Source organism: Lutra lutra, chromosome 10 (genome assembly GCF_902655055.1).
Source record: "Lutra lutra chromosome 10, mLutLut1.2, whole genome shotgun sequence".
NCBI lineage: Eukaryota > Metazoa > Chordata > Mammalia > Carnivora > Mustelidae > Lutra > Lutra lutra.
This window is the reverse complement of record NC_062287.1, coordinates 26,363,577-26,379,648: the sequence shown is the minus strand read 5'-3', so window position 1 is coordinate 26,379,648 and position 16,072 is coordinate 26,363,577.

Below are 16,072 nucleotides of genomic sequence, written 5' to 3'. Positions count from 1 at the left end.
TTTTTTTTGAAGTTATTGGAAATGAAGCATATGTTTTGCATTGGGTTTGTCAACTGGAGACTAAAACCCTGAAGGGTCGGTGGCCATTTTGCCAACACTGGAGAGGGGAATAATATCTAACCATAGGGAAAAGGAATCAGGAGATGGGAAGACAGTGTCCTAAAACAACTGAACCCCTGGATTCAGCCATGGCTGACACATGGTCTGGGGAAAAAAAAATCCAACAGCAGAGGCTAGAGATTGCCAGAAAGGAGGGAGAGTGGGGTGAAGGTCAGCGTCTCTGACAAGGTGACTTTTGATGTCTTTCTCATCTTATCTTCTTGCAAGCTCTCTACCTAGTCTAGCTGGTCTACCCTGAAGGAGGCAGAGGCAGGAACAACGTGGATGTCCTGGGAAGAGTCCTCTAGAGAGAGGGAAGAGCAGGGCAAAGCCTTTGCCTGGGATGTGCTCAGCATGTGTGAGGCAGCAAGAAGGCCAGCACGGCCTGAGCCAAGTTAGCAAGACAGAGAGTGATGGGCCGGGGGTCAGGTCATGTAAAGCTTTGTTGTCCCTGGAAGGGAGCTTGGCCTCTCCTCTCGGAATGAGTGGCAGCCATTAGAGAGTTCTGAGTTAAGCAATGACATAATGCAACCGAGGCTTAAAAGGGTCACTCCACTCAGCCTGCGTCTTGAGAGCAGAAGGAGGCAGGGCAAGGGTAAAAGGAAGATGATTCAGAAGGCAGTAAACACCCTTGCCCTTTTGGTTTAACCAGTACGATTTGAGATCCGGTCTCCAGATTAGGCACCAGGTACTTAGAAATAAGGGCCTGGGGTCAGGAAGTGGCTATGAAAAGGAATGAATGGAAGTGAGGCCTGAACAGAAACAACCCCAGAGGAGCAGGCAGCCGAAGAAAGAAGGCAGGAGAAAGGGTTAGCGGACTCATGGCTGGGCCCTGGCCAGAGGGGAGCGCAAGGATCCTGCAGCTTCCACATCCCTAGGTAATGCAAGGTCACCAGGTCTCCCCCACTTGCATGGCAGCTGCAGTGGTGGGTGCCTGGTGAAGCTGAGGCCCAGCCCAGGCTGTGCAGCCAAGCTAACTGTGTCTCAGCCACAGACTGCCTTGGCCTTGTCCCACAGTCTGCTCCTGAGCCACGACGGGGAGGCTCCTGGAGACTGGGGCGGAATCCTCGCAGAGTTTGTGAAAGCCCTCTCGACAAGGCTGTGCTCCCAACTAGTCTTGGCCCTGATTGCAGGCTGTGGGGTGGCCCAGGCCCCCTCCCAACAGCCAGGACCCAGCGATTCTCTCCCGTGACCTGAAGCCAGCCCCCTTCCTCCCTCCACCTCAGTCCTTCCAACCCTTTTCTTTCCTTGCTTCCTTTTCCCTGGGGAAGGACTGAGAACCAGACCAAGCTCAAATGTCCACTGGAAGGGGAGCTTGGCCCTCTGAGGGGGCTGGGAGGGCAGAGCTGCAGGTAAATTCCAGCAGTAAGCATGAAACCACAGTCAGCCCCGTGGCCAGGGGCCCCTCCACCAAGGTCGGGAGGCTTCTCCTACACAGAGAAAACCTCAGAAATCGATCTTGCTGTTAGCATTTACCAGGCACTCTCGGAGGAGGCCTCTTCGCTGGCTGCACAGTTTATCTTTGGAAAAGACACCAGTTTGCTCTGCCTCCTCTCTGCCATCCTGCCACTGCTTGGTTACGGCTCCCAAAGGGTCCTCCAGAGTCACAGGACAGGGGGCCGGGGCTGGAACCAGAGCCAAGGGTCCCCGACTGGGAGACTCCACCAATAAGCAAGTCAGTATACTTCCTCTCCTTTGTTCTGTGACATCTCTGTGTCGGGCCTCAGGTTTTACCTCACTACCAATCGTAAAATGCCTCCATTGCAAAGGGCCTGCGTGTCATCCATCCCAGCACGCTCATTCTACAGACCAGAAAACTGAGATTTCAAAATGGGAGTACTGCGTCCAGGGTCACAGGTGGCGTTGCAGGCAGAGCAGGGACTAGAAGTCCATGCCCCCTTACTGCCAGGGCGACAAGTCTTTGTCCCACTTGTTTTCTAGAGAGCAGGAGCCACTGGCTCTTCTGTAGCCATCTTTGAAGTAGGTGCTGCTTAATAGATTTTTATTTGGTAAGAGACAATGACATCTGCACCCGTGATGGATAGAGAGGGCAGAGGCCACCATCTAGTTCCCTCTCCCAGGGAGCTGAGGCAAAGGTACAAGACAAAAGTGACTTTCACATGTTTTTCTGGACATTGATTTGACTTCTTCTGAGAAGGACAAGGAGCAGATGTGAGCATCGTATTATAGGATAAGATGGTTGGCTGTCATGAGCAGTACTCCCTCCCAAAACAGCATTGAGCAGATCCTTATTTAGATACTCTGTGCCGAACTTTGAGACAGGAAAGGGGGTCCAGGCACGAGTAAGAAAGCCTGGAATACGATGTGCCAATTCAAAGCCAGAATCAGGAGTCTATGTATCACGTGAGCTTTCTGATGGTAAGTGTTTCCCTGCATAAAATGCAAGAATAAGAACACCACCCTCATAGGACTGCTACTGTGATTAAACGAGTTAATGTATATTAATTTTGACAAGGCATCTAACTACAGTAGAACCTTAAGAAATAAGCATGCCTACTGACCAAATCTGTAGTCGAGAGCAGAACCATGCCATAGAACTTTTCTATGATTGGAAACTTTCCATATCTGGCCTGTCGCATGCAGTAACCACCAGCCAGATGTGGCTGCTGGACAGTTTAAGTGTGGCTAATGTAACCGAAAACTGGATTTTAAATTTTACTTAATTTTAATTATTTTGATTAAGTAGCCATACTGTTTAAGCTTTATGTGGCTAAGGGCTCATGCACCAGACAGAACAGGCCTATACATTAAGTACCAGAGTTTAAAAAGGAACAGTGCGGTGTGGTACATTCAGACAACAGGATATTCATTATTCAGAGCTGAAAAGAAATGACCCTTCAAGCCACACAAAGACATGGAAGAAACTTAAGTGCACATTACTAAGGGAAAAAGCCACTCTGAAGAGACTCTAGACTATATAACTCTAATTATGGGACATGCTGGAAAAGGCAGAACTATGGAGACAGTAGAAAGGTCAGAGGTTGCCAGGGGCTTGAGGGGGTGGGGTGTGGAGGGAGGAATAGGTGGAGCCCACAGGATTTTAAAACAGTGAAATGATTCCATGCGACACTGTAATGGTGGATATGTGTCATTATATATCTGTCGTATCCCACAGAATGAATACCAAGAGTAAACCCTCATGAAACGATGGATTTGTGGTGGTAATGATGTGTGACATAGGTTCATCAGATACCACAAATGTATGACGCCGGTGGGGCGATGTCAATAGTAGAGGAGCTGTGGGTGTGTGTGGGTAGGGGATATATGGGGATCTCTCTACTTTTTGCTCAGTTCTTCAGTGAATCTAAAATAGGTCTAAAAACTAAAATCGATTTACCATAAAGAGTGACATGGGAATGCATGGAAGAAGAGAGATTTGAAGCAAGTTCTTAAGAATGGCTATGGCGGTAGTAACAGGAGCCGTGTTTGCAATGCCCTGCAGGGTCTGGGACGGCGAGTCAGGCTGTGGGTCAGAGCAGAGGGTTTTTATGGGAGAGAAGTGGGAACCAGGCTGGAAATTAACTGCGGAATTTGAATTCCACATGAAGAGCCCAAAATGTATCAGCAACCAAGTCCCTGAAGATTTTCACACAGGGATATGGGATATCCAAAAAAGTGTTTTAGAAATATCAATATCCTAAATAAGCATCCTCTCTGGGACTTGAAGTTTTTTTGAGGGTCAGATCCATGTCTTTAAGTTAAATCATGTGAGGTTCCTGCTATCACATCAGGAACTCAAAAGTGCTTAAAACAAATCAAACAAATTGATAGCTTAGCTTGGGATCATGCTGCTTTACAAGAATCTTCCATTATCAATGTGGTATGTCCCATATTGCCTGGAAAATTACGGGCTTTTAGGGACTCCTGCTTTATGGGTTTGTCTAAATGTGTTTAAAAGGAAGAGCACAAGGAGACCCCATCAGCACTGGGGACTCAGCCTTCAGAATGCTTAAGTATCAGGAAAAGATTTTCCTTTGTGCTCTCCTATGGTGCACTATCTTCAAAGGTCCCTAGATTTATTATTTCATCAACAGATCGGAGAGGGGAGTTTGTATGAGATCAAACAAACACAAGTACTATGGGAAGGCTGGCAGGTGATAGTGTATAAATTGCCCGATGGAAAATGTCAAAAGTTGACATCAGAGCAGTGGGAGTGGGGTGAGTGTACGGAACACAGAACAAATGACTGTGCCTTTCTGAGAGCTGATTCCTTATACAGTCCGGCTAATGCACGGCGAGAAACTCAGGACTCAGAAACCCACTGAGAATCCACTGAAACCCATTAACTCAAAATATACCGTTTATAAAAAGTTTTAAAAACATCTCTTCATTTCTATACCTGTTGTCATTTTTGTTATCTTTGCTTTCCTCTGTCTCTCTCTCTGTCTCTTTCTGTCTCTCTCTCTCTCTCCCCGTCTCACACACCAAGGTACACACACTCCTGCGTGCATTCTCTTTGCCCACCCTACATTCATCACCTTGTTTTTTTTCTATGTCATTCTTTACTTCTGCTTGAACAATCTTCTAAGGGTAGCATCTTGATAGTTAAAGCATCTTTCAAGGTAGAAAATGTTATGTCTCTTGTTGTTGCCAGAGCCTTGACGATTTAGACACTTAGATACAAAGTGAGCTAAAGTCTCTCCTACCAACATCCGTGCTCATGTCCTGAGTCAGTTTCTGTGTAGCTGAACAAGAGGGTAGCAAGCAGCGGCAGAACATTCCCTGTGGTCTGAATGGTAGGCTGAATGGTAGTCTGTCAGCTACTCCCTCCCTCCCCTTGCCCCAACCAGTCTTTGTTCAAATGCCGACTCTGGAGAGGGAGCCTTACCTGACCACCCTCCTAAAATAACCACCACCCTCTGGGCAACTATCCGTCCCCTTGCCCTGCTTCTATTTCACAGCGCATTTCATTACTTGCCACCGGAATATATATTTACTTCTTAGTCGATAGCCTATCTCCTCTGTTAAGATGTGAGTCCCATCATGTTTTTAATCCTCAGCAGCCAGGTAAGTACTGTGACGAATTGCATTTTCTACCTGGAGACACAGTAAGACTTGGGAGCTGAGGGACGTCGCTAAGGTCATTCAGGTACCACCAGTTCTAGAACAGAGATCATAACCCAGTCTGCCTTTTACTCGACAGTCAGTGCTCTCAACCATAGCACTCAACCCACCTCGAGGCAGTGGGGTATGCGTTCTACGGTTATGAGTTTATGTCCAGTGAAAGTCAGGTTTGAAAGTGGCGTCCAAGGAAAAAAACAACATGGCTTGAAAATTGAAAATTGGCTCTCAGCCTACCTTCTCCACTCACTTCTTTCCTAGTGAGAAATGCTAGCGGGTGGCAACCAATTCTAAACTCCCATAAAAACACAGCCAAAAACAAACAAACAAACAAACAAAAAACCCAAAACCCCATAGCCCATCAGAATTGCTTGGAATGCAAGTTCTTCGAGCACAGAAACCATTATTTGTAGGCAGCACTATGTCTAGTGGCTGAAATAGCATGGAGCTTAATCAATAATCGAGTTATTTTCATTCCCATGTTTCTGTGAAGTCCCTACACTCTCTAAGAATATATACCTGGGATGCTACTAGAGTCCAATAAATGTCACCTTACTTTATTTCTCAAAATCAGGCTTCCTTTGCTGTGAGTTCCCAGCTACCTGTCTCAGCAGTTCGGGCCTCCTCCTTCCTTTCCTCAACAGAGCCATAGAGTGAGCCCAATCTTGTTCTTCCTATGCTTCAGCCATCTGTGGACACTGCTGGCCAGCACTGGCCCCGTCCTGGTTCTCTGCCATCTATCTCTTGGGCATTCTGCTTTGGACAGGCTTGAGTATGTTCTTCGCTGCAGTCTGCCTTGTAGAATCCAGCTCCACATGTGGGGCATGCTAAAGAGCTGGTCTCTCCTCTCCCCTGTCTCCAGGGAAGTTCCAACACTACCCTTGATACACCTCTACCTCAGCAACACAACACAAATACACCATCCATGCCTTCCTCTGTAGGGACAGCCCCACACCACCTTCCTCAACAAAACATTGCGAACATCGGGGCGCCTGGGTGGCTCAGTGGGTTAAGCCGCTGCCTTCGGCTCAGGTCATGATCCCAGGTCCTGGGTTCGAGCCCCACATCGGGCTTTCTGCTCATCAGGGAGCCTGCTTCCTCCTCTCTCTCTGCCTGCCTCTCTGCCTACTTGTGACTTCTCTCTGTCAAATAAATAAATAAAATCTTTAAAAAAAAAAAAAAAAAAAAAAAACATTGCGAACATCATCCTTCTTTTACTTTGGTTAAATGCAGGAGGAGAACTTAAATCCAGTTACCTTTTTAAAAAATTAAACTCAACTCATTACCAATAATGTGTGTTTTAGATTCATACATGATTACGAAGATTTCATTAATTCTCTTCACGCCCTCACCAATTGGACTGCCAAATCGATACCATATTTGGCTGACAAATATATTTGCTGTGGCCAAGAAAGAAGAAAACTTCATTCCTTTCTCAGATAACATCAGGCATATGATTTCTCCCTGGATCCGATCGCATTGCCTGCTTCCCCTTGATGGCTGGTGGTGTCCCCAATAACCCTCAGTGAAAGAAGAGCCCAAGGGGGTAAGGTCACAGGGGCAGGGATCCCACGGTGCTCCGCCGGCTCAGCACTAGCTCACTCGGGTGCCTCCCCGACACTACTCACAAGTTATTAACAGCTGAACAGAACTCCAAACCTTCTGTTCCCAACACATTTCTAACACCTTCCATAATCCACAGTTGTTATCAAAAGGCATTTGCAGCTGTGAAGAAAGGTGGGTGGGCAGGCTAAATAAATTAATAAATAAAGGTTTCCATGCAGAATGCTCAGCTCAGCACAGCTTGAAACCTTACCATGACCTATCTTAGAATAAAACAACTTAGGAAGTTTCTTTTCCTGCCCTGCCCTCATGCAGGAGAACACACTGGTAATGTCAGTCAGGGAGTTCATCCAGCTACAGAGCACCTACTACATGCAATGAAATATTGTGGTGTTGGTGAAGAGACAAGTAACAAACCAGGAAGGTGAAAATCACATAGAATGGCCCAGATCCCACAGCAGTGATTCTTAAACATTCTGAACATGTCAAGAGCACTCTGGATAATGAACAATGAACATGTGTTAGAGTGGGACTTCAAATCCAGCAAAGGCAGATTTGCTTTAATCCTGACATCTACCATGTTCCAACTTCTCTCCGTCTTGCTTTTGAGCATCTGAATGGAGGGAAGAGATTGAGCACTGAGGACCCAATCACTTAATACTGCACAGAGGAATAATGGGAAAGTAGCGGATCCTTCTCCAAATGGCTTACAGATTTCTGAAGCTCTGGTTGAGAGTGTTTCTGGTAGATTCTAAGATTTGAATATTATCTAAGTTAGGGTGTGAAAAGAAGGTGAATGACTGGGCTGAACCAACAATGATTAATGGGTACAGGCAGCCAGCCATTTACACAAACATTTATTGAATATTTCCTCCATTTCCTATATAGCAGGCATGGTAAGCACTGAGGATGAAATGATGAGTAAGATATATTCCCTACTTTTGAGATACTCATGGGCTAGTGAAGGAGTCTGGGCAACATGCAAGTAGCTTTCCTTTTGCATCACATGAGGTATCGTTGTGGCCTGCATGGGATACAGTGGAAGGCAAAGGGAGTGCCCGATGGCGGAGGGAGTTAAGAAAGATTTCTAGAAAGAAGAGATCCCTGGGGTAATTCTTCAAAGACAAGGAAGCATTAGCCAGATGGAGGAAAATGGGAAGAAAATTCCAAGCAAAGTGGATAGCAGGTGCAGTAGTTTATAGAGGAATGAGAGAATCAAGAGCGTTTGGACATTTTCCCCCAGCTCCGTGGGACTGAAATAGAAGGTCAGTGTGGGAGTGGCAAAGAACAAGTCCAACTCGTATTAAGAAGTCTTATGAGTTACTCCAGTGGATTTAAGTTTATTCCTGAGGTTTGAGAGGGAGATTCTGGAGCACTGAAAAGGGAGAAGTATAGACAGATTTATAATAGGGAAACAGCAGTCTTATATAACTAGAGAGCAGAGACTGGATAAATGGATGGAGTGGAGACATGGAGACGGAGAGATATGTTTAGGGACCACTAGAAAATTTTAGGTAAACATAGCTAAGGTCCTAAATTAAAAAGCAGCAATAAATATCGATGATGAACATTTGTAAGTATGTCGATTCTTAAGAGTGGTTTCCTCTATTGAGAATGAGCCATATAGAATACCACTTAGTGGTGCTAATTTTACCACAATAACAGTATTACTACAGGTACTAAATAGTGAACTTGTCTGGAAACCTAACCAATGTACACAGGCTTCCCCCCCCCCAACATTTCTAGTATCAGGAGAAAGGGATATTCCTTTGCTTTTGCCTATAAGGTCTCCTGTTTCAGTCCTATTTTGCTTGAAATAGGAGCCAGTAGAGTAAGATACTTCTTTTCCAATGAATGTGGATTTGTGATTTTTTTCAAACTGAGATATGAACTGGCTTAACATATTATTCTTTCTATTTTCTTCCTCTTCCACTCCCTCCCCTTCCCCAGGTCAACCTGGGGATTAAACTAAAGATGGACCCTCTAATCATGGAGTCTTTGCTGTGGCTGAAGCTAAGAAGAGGAGAGAGGGTCTTCCAGACCCAAGGTCAAACTGGACCACAGAAGCACATCACTATCAGGCCTCTCCATAGCTTTGACATGCAGGGTCCCTCAGCCAGGGAATGTCCAATAGACTCTGTTCCAGTTGGAGCACTCCAAAGAGACCCCAGACCTTGGAGTCAGATAGATCTGTGATCTGGTCCTTACCTGCTTTCTTGCCTATCGCATGGACGGAGAGAGGCCTGTCTGTGGTGTGTGTGGTGAGATCACATGCGTAATGCACTCAGCACAAATTCTGGCTCAGAGTTTCTTAAGCAGGGGCAATTTTGCCCCCACAGGACATTTGGTAATGCCTGGAGACATTTTTGATTGTCACAACCGGTACTGGGTGGGGGTTGCTACTGGCGTCTAGTGCATAGATACCAGGTGCTGTTAAACATCCTAAAACAGACAGGACAGTCTTCTATAAGAAAGAATTATCTGTCCAAAATGTCAGTAGTGACTGAGGTTGAGAAACACTTCTCTAGCCTGGTACACGTTCCTTTTAACTCCTCCTTCCAACTACCCTAAGACCACCCCCCTCCTAGAGTACAGACTAAAAGGAATGCTCCCAAGCAGAGATCCCACCCCATGGGATAGCCTCTGGCAGCTGTCTGGAGAGATTTACCTGATAATCCTCCCTGCCGTTTTCCCTACCATGATTAGAATGACGGGGTGGTGAGAAGTCGGCTCAATCAGGCTCCAGGCTCCGTGTTCCTCTTTACTACCTTTCTGAGTGAATTTTATTTGCCCCCTTGCTGGCCTTGCCCCTTCTCCTTACTATGCTTTTTGTCCTCCCCCAGCCACCATCCTTGTCATTGCCTTCCTCCCTTCCTCACGGCTCCCTGCCCCCAAGCCCAGAGATGACTATTTACTGACCACAGAGCAGATGTGTGTGTTCTTAGCAAATATTCCTAGGGACCTTTAAGGAACTTTTATTTTTTCCCCCATTTATAAACCAGCTTGTAATGCAGGCTGCTTTGATTAAGATTCCGATTTGCAGATTGTGTTTGAGCCCCTCCCTGTCCTTTCTCCAGCTCTGTATACACACTTGGTACCAGAGAGCTCTGCACCTTTCTGAGCAGGCACCCTCCAGGTGATGCTCTCTTCCAGAACAAACAAATGCAAACCTGTGCAGAGAAGAAAGGAAACAACCCTCTCTTCTTTCCATGGCTCATTATCCATGTGTATGGATGTACAGCATAGGGAATCCACAGATACAGAGACCCATATGCATACAAAAGGGAAAAGAAAGGTGTTCTGGGCAGGACGCTTAGAAACAATGCCAGTGTCAAAGGGAGCCTGGCTTCGGGCTGCAGGGGCTCCCAAGGACTGATTAGCTAATGGTTCTGCCTGGGGGGACTGGAGGCTGGGAGCACAAGGAGCAGACTTCACTTCCCCCAGGCTGCCAGTCCAGCTGCCCCCTTCTAGCTCTCCTCTGGTCATTTGCTGCGCAGCCTGTTTCCAACCATTCATAAGCTACCCCTCAAAATCAAGCAAATGTGGTGATGGACACTGATCAGCGTCCCTAATTACCATCAGCTCAAGATTTGCCTGCCAGTGGAAGACCTCTCACCCCCATGTCCATGTGCTGAATAAATGACCGGTGACAACACAACTGAGTTCAAGGGAAGGCATAAGGGACAAGGGTGATGGAGCAGGGACGATTCCAGTCACAGAAGTGTGTGGGTTCCTCTGCTTCCTCTTCTCTGGAGATTGTTCTCTCCCTGGGGGCACAGAGGTGGGCAGTAGTGGGGAGTGGGGAGAGACTTGTCTTTCCTCTCTCTCCTTGGTTTTAGGTGCTTAGCCTAAATAGGCTTCTGTGAAAAGAAGGACCTAGAAGAACCACGCACCCCGCCAACCAAAAGAGAGAAAATTTTATTCTTAAAGTACTGACCTTCATGCTAGAAGCTACTTTGGTTAAAATATGACTGTTTGATCTGTCATTTGACATAATATTTTATGCCACCAGTATTTATTTTTCAGTGCTGAAAGCCGATGGAAGTCAACCCATGAAGAGCCTCAAATTCAACTCCACCCCCTCTGTGTCCTCTGTGACAGAAAGTGGAGGGAGCAGGCAGGTGTCTCCCAAAGGCCGGTCTCCCACCTGTTCTCTTTCCACCCCAGAAACCTTGCCAACCTCACGCCAGCCATCCCTGGAGCTGCGGATTCAAAGGTGGCTGCCATGGTATGAGAAGACTGCTCTGACGCCGTGCCATGGGAGCCAGTCTGGGGAGTCAGGGGAAGACTTTCTGCAAGAAGGGATGTCTGAGGAGAAGAGTTTTAAGGTTGAGTGGAAATTATCCAGGTGACAAGGGAATTAAGGGAGAAGAAATGTTGCCTGAGGGAACGGCACGAATAAAGGTGATAGGGCATGAAACAACATGGGAGGCGCTGAGATTTGTAAGCACTTAGCACGACTGGAATATAACACAAGAGGCAAGCAGCAGCGAGGAAAAGAACCTGGAGAGGTGGGGGAGGGTGGAGATCACAGAGGACCCTGCCAAGGCGTTTAGACTTGATCCAGCAGGCAGGCAGAAGCCCTGAGGGGTTTAAATTCTGGAATGAAATGATCAGATACACCTTTCAGCTGGATCGCTCTGGCAGCTTGTGTGTGTGTGAAGCAGGGTGTAGGGAGAGACATGAAACATTGCTTTGTCTTCACGTGAAATTTGAAAGTCTTTGAGATTTATTGGTAATACATGGGGCTGGTGTCTGTGAATCACAGTCCACATATTTAGGTGTGTAAGAAATACATCTTTTTATAATTCACCTTAATTTCTCTTTCAAGTTCCCTATGTGACCAGGTTGCTAGAAAAGTTCAATCTTCATCTTTTTGAAGTTCCTTCCTCCCATAGATTGTGCCAAGGTTTGGGGAATGTTTCAGCCCTTCCAGATAAGTGGACTGAGCATTCCTCCACATGGATTGCTTCCAACAAGTCCTGGTCCTGACCAATGCTGGTGACCTGTCTGTGTAGAGGGGAAGAGAGATAAAGGGAAGAAATCCCAATTAATTCTGTAAGTGGCTTACTCCACCAAGTTGGTTTTTTAAAAAATCAAGTAGATATGCATGTCTGAGGAAGAAGCACCAAGACTTTATGTAAGCACTAAGAGAACCTCCCTTACTCTTAGGAGTAAGAGAAGGAATAAAAGAATTTAAAAAAAAAATTTAAAAAGTTAAAATAAAATAAGAGAACTAAAGAAAAAAAAAGTATAAGAAGCAAAATAAATATGATCTGGAAACTGATGGCAAATGGAGGGCTCTGGGCTCCTGGACCAGGCAAATGGCAATATGGTACCGACAAAGCTAGAAATTACAGCAGGAGCAGGAATGGGAGTGGGTTTGGGGCAGGGGAAAGGGATCACCTGGAAATAGCTGAGTTCCAGGGGCCTGGGGCTCATTCACGACCTGACATTCCCAACAGCAAGGCCACCTGCTCAATGCCAGCGGCCCTAAAGCTGCTGTCCCACCAGGGGCTCCACCTACCATGCCCAGCAGGAGCCCAAGCCACCCCTTCAAGTGGCCTCTTTCTCTTGCCTATATTCTCCCACCTCAGTGTCCCCCAAACACTTGTGTTTATCTTTCTACACTGACTCAATTGCATTGCCTTCTTAAAACACATGTGTATGTCTACTATACATCTTCCCTATGAATAAAGATTATTCTTCTCAGGGTGCCTGGGTGGCTCAGTGGTTAAGCCTCTGCCTTCGGTTCAGGTCACGATCCCAGGGTCCTGGGATCGAGCCCTGCGTTGGGTTCCCTGCTCAGCAGAAAGCCTGCTTCTCCCTCTCCCACTCCCCTTGCTTGTGTTCCTTCTCTCATTGTCAAATAAATAAATAAAATCTTAAAAAAAAAAAAAAGATTATTCTTCTCTCCTTACACTGTAGCTTCCATCATGACAGAGCTGCTACATTCCCTGGATCCTGGAGGACCCATCCCAGTGTAGGAGACTCAGGTGCAAAAGCTGGTCGGGTTTGATGCCAGCTGGCAGATTGTAAGCAGGTCACCAGCTTTCTTAGCATCAGCTCCCTTATTTGTAAAACGAGAGCAATGATACATACTCTGACCAACTCCCAAGAGTGTTATGGTGATCAAATGACATAATGCCTAGAAAATGATTCTTTAAATGGAATATGTTGCTCAAACGTAAATTATTAAGTCACCTCTACATTACTTATCTCTGCTCTGCTTCTCATCTTTCTTTTGCTTAGCAATCCCCCTACCCTGTGAATCTGAGCATGGAAAACCATCTCAAGAAAGGGAGGTTGTGATTGGAAAAAGCGTGGCACTGCAGAGGACAGGGGTGTGAGGAAAAGGATGGGGGTGTCTTGCTCAAGCATCCGTGATGTTGACCCTCAGATCAGAGCCAGCGACAGAACTCAGCCATCACAGCCAGAGGCCCCAGGCTCTGGACTGAGACTGCCGCAGAATGAATGTTTTTCTTCCTTTTTCACTCTTGGCAACCTGGTAGAAAATGGCACCTGCTTATCCCCATTCCAGACCCAACAAAATACAGCTTTCATCATTTGATAGTGTACATGTACAGCCCATGCAGAGGCACAAAAATCAATGTGCATTGATTCCTAAGCTAGGAATTCATAAACTTCTTTAAGGTCATAGATTGATTTTTTACTTTCAGTAAAAAAATGTAAGACTCCAGACCTTTCCCTTCATTTTGGCCATCTTACTCATCTGCAGGGATGCACACTCTTACACACACGCCTCACCTGTGTGTGCCCTATCTTCCCTTGTTAGGTAACACCAGAAGGGAGAAGCACTTAGATATACAGGGTTAGGAAGAGAGGTACTTAAACACTCCTGCCCGCTGCATCAAAGCGTCCTCACTCTAACCTAATCCCTGGATTAATCAAATAATAGAACAAATGGATTTGAAGGATGACACCACAGAAATGAGCTCAGTGGTCAAAACAGACTCAATAGCGTTTGCCAAATCAAAGCTAGGCAGCAAGAGGTTTGATTCCAAGCTAAGGCAAGGGGCTTGCTCAGTGCTGCCCCCGACATTGGTTCTGCCCCTGGCTCTGAGTGGTGAGTGGGCATTTGAGTTCACATCCAAAGGTAGGCACCATTACCATGGGGGTTTCCTCATCGCCTCGACCTCAGTGGATCAACCTCTGAAAACTGAGAAAATATCTGCCTCCTAGTATGGTTATAATGACTGAATATGATTACAGATGTAAAAGCACTGTTTAGACTGCAAAGCATCAGATGAGTACAAGATAATTATTACTCCAGGTACACAAATCTTCCTTACTTATAATTAGAATGAGAAGTTTTCAAGAAATTTATGAATGATATGACTGATGGCGGTCACCATGAATTCTTTCCTTCCTTCTTTTTAAAAAATATTTATTTTACTGTGGCAAGGATGCCTAACATGAAACCTACCCTCTTAACAGATTCTGAGGTGTATAAAATAGTATTGTGATTTATGGGCACAGCGTTGTACAGCAGATTGCTAGACCTTATTCTTGCACAACTGAAATTATGTACCCACTCATTAGCAACGTTCCCCTCTGCCCCTTTCCGCACACCTGCCACCACCATTCTAGTCTTGTGCCTCTATGAGTTTGACTATTTTAGTTTCCTCATAGAAGTGGCATCTAGAACTGCCAAATGATCCTACAATCTCCCCTCTGGGTATTTATCCAAGAAAATTGAAACTAGAAGCTCAAATAGATATCTGCATTCCATGTTCAGGATAGCCAAGATGTGGAAACGACCTAAACGTTTGGATGGATAAAGAATGGTGATACATGCATGCAGTGGAATATTATATAGTCTTTAAAAAGACGAAATCTGGATGAACCAGAGGACATTATGGGTAAATGAAATAACCAAATGGTAGAAGGAGGGGGAAAAAAAAATTCCAAGTCATGCTATCTGTGGCTTTCAAGCATAAACTCTGGAGCCGATTACTACTGGGGTTTCATCCCAGCCTTGCTACTTGTTAGCTGTCAGTCACTTACCCAACCCTTCAAACCTTTGGACTCATCATCCCTAAAATGGGGATAACATGCACCATGTGAAGTGGTCCAGAGCATGGATCAAGGCAGCATTTGTGGCTGCACGCGCTGAGCCACGAACGCGGGCTGCTGTCGTTATCACTATCCTGACTCAGAAGATGCCGGTCCTGCCAGCTGGAGGGCTCGCGTGGCAAAGTGGAGCCCGGCAGCCAGGCCTTCCGCGGGACCGCCGCCAAGCCCCTTGGATCGGGGCTGGCTCACAGGCCCAGCCCGGCCCGCTCTCCCTGGCATGGCCAGCTTTCTCTGCAGCCCGCAGCATTTGGTTCGCCCTGCTCCCCGGTGAGCCAGGGGAGCGAGAGTCTCTGGTCTCAGCTGCGTGCGGGTCACGTGCTCGCGCTGGTGTCAGGCTGCTCAATTAGCAGCAAATCAAGATGTTCATATGGTGCAGCCACACACCGGGCAAGCCAGACCCCGCCCCCCCTGAGGCCAGCAGATTGCGCCTGTGTTGGCTACCGACTTCCTGTCAGCCTTGCAAGCCTCTTTGTTGCACGCCAGTCTCCCCTCTGAATTCTCCAAGTTCTTTTTACCCTCTGGCTCGGGTCCTGCGCGCTGTCAGCGCCTGTCCGTGATTGCGGGAGCTCGGTGGCGCCTGCCAACAGGTTCCCTCTCATCAGCAGAGGCCCCCTGCTGGCCGGTGGCTGCGGCCCTGCCCGGGAGGGCCCCCACCCGCACCGCACTCCCCGTCCTTCCCCAGACTCTGCAGCCTGCCGCCTCCCTGGAAGGGGACTGGTCCTTGAGACCTTTTTCCCAGCCCAGCCGGTGGCAAGGCCAAAGTTCACACGGGCTTTCAGCAGCTGTGCTTCCCCCAGGGCATCTGGCGGGGATGCAGGATCCTAGGCTCCTGAGCCCAAAGGCGTCTTTTGATTATGACTCTGGTAGAAAAGGTACCACAGGTGAATCCGCAGTGACCTGGGAAGGAGATAATCACTCCTCCAGCCAACCAGCTGACTACCATAAACACAGGGAGACTTGATCAGTGTGTACAAGAAGTTCTGCCATCTTCCCTTCCCATATAGCCTGTGGTATCCCTTTATCATCTTTTTGACTTATATATGAATGTTAGGGATTTGAAGGAAGGGGGGAGCATATGGAGGAGAGAATGACCCAGAAACCCCTGTTTCCACACTGCTAGCCTGTTGGCACCCTCAGGGCCCTGCACTAGGGCCACTTGTGGGCACAAAACCTCTGAACCCAGGAGGTAAGGGTCCTGAGTTTAATGCAAGGCTTAATGCACAAGAAAGAG